Genomic DNA, 3,774 nt, shown 5'->3' with positions numbered 1-3,774 from the left:
ATCTGCTGAAAGAAAGACCTCGGAGTGGGTGGCACTTTGCCCCATCTTCATCAGCTCCACGGTTGCAGGCGGACACAGAAAGATGGCGGCTTTAATGCTGTGGCTCCTCGCCGTTCTGTTTTTGGGCTCCGACGCGCAGGAGTCTTACAACGAGCTTCCAGAAATCCTCAGGAAAGGAGTGGATCTGGCCCTGACGAGCGTCAACAATCACTCCTCCATCCAGCAGCACTTTCTCTTCTTCAAGACCGTCTCACAGACCAACGATGAGGTAGAAGAAAAAACAGCGTTTGAAGAGTTTACATTTACTAAAATGTCTTTTTTTTTATTAGCTTGGCTTCGATTTGAGATACATCTTGCATAATTTCTACCTGAAAGCCACCAACTGCCAGAGGGGAGTAAACGACACCTCAGAGTGCCAGTTCAGAAACGACAGGGTGAGTTTAGCCTGAATCCTGTGGAATGTGTGGGCGAGGGGGGCCTGCTCCGACTCGCCCTTCACCTTTTGTTTTTGTGTGTTCATGCAGCCTCTGATCGACTGCTCGGTGTGTTACAAAACCTTCCAGGGAGAGATCGAAAATCCTCCCATTCCCTACGTCCACTGCATCCACAGGCCCAAGCTGACTGAGGTCAGTGTGTCCCCGTTTCTGTTTTTACCCCAAAATGTTCCATTTAAAAACAAACTTTTTTATGTTTTAATATGAATTTAATTTAATTTTTTGGCAGGAAGTGATACAGACCAGAACAGAGCACTGCAGCAAAATGGAATACAAGAGTGGATCAGCGACTCTTCTGGGATCAAAACAAAATAAAAACTAACAAGTTCTTATTATCATTAGTGATAAATATAAAAAAAAAATCCTTAAAAAATAATCTAAGAAATTGTTTTCAGATCGGAGTAACTAATCAATCTATCGCACAACGGGCCAAAATCCAAAACACACCTTAGGTCGAATAAACATTTATTGAACACACTAAAAAGACATTTTTAAAACTTTAAAACCATACATTTTAAACCTAATTATGAACTAGATACTGTATGTAGCATTTCAGACGATAATGCTAGTGTGAATGCGGTAAGCTGAATTTGGCCGCTGAAGATGCTGAAATTGATAGCTGAAAATGCTGAAGCTAATATCCGAAAACATTAGCGCAAATAGCTAAAAATGCTGAAGCTAATATCCGAAAACATTAGCGCTAATAGCTGAAAACACTGAAGCTAATATCTCAAAACATTAGCCCTAATAGCTGAAAATGCTGAAGCTAATATCCGAAAACATTAGCGCTAATAGCTGAAAACGCTGGAGCTAATATCTCAAAACATTAGCGCTAATAGCTGAAAATGCTGAAGCTAATATCCGGAAACATTAGCGCTAATAGCTGAAAACGCTGAAGCTAATATCTCAAAACATTAGCGCTAATAGCAGAAAATGCTGAAGCTAATATCCGAAAACATTAGCGCTAATAGCTGAAAACGCTGAAGCTAATAGCTAGCTAAAATATTAGTTAAATGCCAAATTTGCCTAAAAAATATAAAAAAACAAAACTTAGGTTAGCCAAAACAGCTAGCATGTGGCTGAAAAAATAGCTAAGCTTCAAAGTAGCCTAAAAAACTGAAAAAAAATCCTAAATCAGCTAAAAAGCTCGCATTTTCCTGAAATATTAACTGAAGTCAAAAATTGCCTGAAAAAAAATTTGGCCAAAACAGCTAGCATGTAGCCGAAATATTAGCTAAACTCAAAAATAGTGTAAAAACTGAAAAAAGCTTGAAGTAGCCAGAACAGCTAGCATGTAGCTGAAATATCAGCTAAACGCTAAAATAGCCTAAAAAGTTGTAGTAAATTCCAAAAAATTCAAAAAAGGTAGCAGATTGGCAATTTCTAAACCTTTAAAACTGTAACTTTTTAACATAAAAAAGCCTAAATTAACCAAAACAGTTAGGATGCAGCTGAAATATTAGCTAAACTCCAAAACGGCCTAAAGAAAATCTAAGTAAATGCCAAAACAGTCCAAAAAGCTAGCAGAATGCCAATTTTTAAACTTTAAAACGGTAACTCTTTTAACATAAATATGGATAATAAAAAGGCAGGAATATTATTCCAAAATAAATTAACATAAACCTTAAATAACTTTAACATTTTACTCTCCATAAAAATATATTTTGTCAAAATTATGCAAGTTAGAATTAAGCGCCAGATAACATCGGGTAATTAATAACAGTAAAATAAAATGATCTGAAGGGCCGGATAGAATTATCCGGAGGGCCGGATCTGGCCCCCGGGCCTTGACTTTGACATGTGTGTTTTAGAGCAATAAATATTAGTTCAAGTTTAGTATCTGCTTCTTTATTTACAAGGTTTATATATCTGAAATTAGGGCTGTTTATTGTCTGAAGATACGATACGTATCGGGATATGTGTCTCACGATATGTATCGCGATATATCCTAAGTCTGTACCAGAACATTTTTTTTACTTTTTTAAGAGTATGATTTAGAAAAAAAAACATAATATTAATATGTTGTAATAAATTGCAATAAAATTGTAACATTTATTGTATTTAATGATCATAACATTAGGCACTTCAACTGTATCTCATGTAAAAGTTGCTTTAGGAGTCATGTAGTTCTTCTTATTACCAGTAGGGGGATTCTGTATTTAAGGGAAAACGTCACAAAAGGAAATTCACTTTGTTTTTTTTTGGTAAATTATTAATCATCAATTAAATATAATCTTGTCAGCATTTTAAATTGATACAAGTATAGCCAATGAAATATCGTGATATATCGCCAGTATTGATTTCCCCCTACACCCCTATCTGCAATGGTGTTCCATCTTTATTTAGTCCTAATATTTTTGACATTTTAAAGAGCCAAAAAACAATTTTTTTTCCCTCTTTTTTTCAGTTTGTTATGTAGCAAAGATGTTGAGAAAAAAATTCCACACTGATAGTACAAATGTATTTGCTGAAATACATTTAAAACCTCAAATTCTGAAATATATGTCATGTTTTATGTTCCCTATGTCATGTTTAATGATTTCCAATAAATCGATACCTGTATTGCCAAAGAAAATATCGCGATACATCGCCAAAATTGATTTTCTTCCCCCTATACCCTGTATATGACATAATAAATTATAGTTGTATGCATTGTATTTCTGACAAAAAACTGTTGTTTTTTTTCCGGTTTGTTAAGTAGCAGTCAATGGGGTTATGATTATTTTGTTACGTCCTGCTGCAACTTTTCCATCCAGGCCTTCTGCTCACCTGGCAGGTGTGTCCAGTGTGCCTTAATTGGCACCTGGTGGCTATTTAAGACCTCACCGAGGAGGCTGGGAGCTGAGCAGCAGACTGGGTTTGTTCTCTTTTACCCTTTTTGTCCCAGTAATCTTAGACTGCTGGGTTTTGTTCGGTTAGTTTTGGGTTGGTAGTCTTAGTTTGTGGGCTTTGTTTATTTGTTTTCTTTAGGTAGATTTGGTTAGGCAGCTGCTGACTCTGACAGTCGACGTGGCTGGATCAGCAGTCTCCTGACTTAGTTTATGTTTGGCCGAGGTTCCAACTCCCTTTTTGAACCAGAACACTAATTATTTGATTTTGTATTTTCATTTCAGAACACAGACTTTCATTTATTTAATAAACTTTGTACCTTTTATTCTCATTGGTGTCCAGTTTTCGTTATTGTCCCCTTTTGTATGTTTCTTATGTCATATTTCAAAATGTTTAATAAAGGAAGAAAAAAGGATTGTTTGAGGTTTTGATGAAAAACTGACAAGAGCAT

Source organism: Oryzias melastigma, linkage group LG20, assembly GCF_002922805.2.
Source record: "Oryzias melastigma strain HK-1 linkage group LG20, ASM292280v2, whole genome shotgun sequence".
Taxonomy (NCBI): domain Eukaryota; kingdom Metazoa; phylum Chordata; class Actinopteri; order Beloniformes; family Adrianichthyidae; genus Oryzias; species Oryzias melastigma.
Note: the sequence above shows the minus strand (reverse complement) of the source record.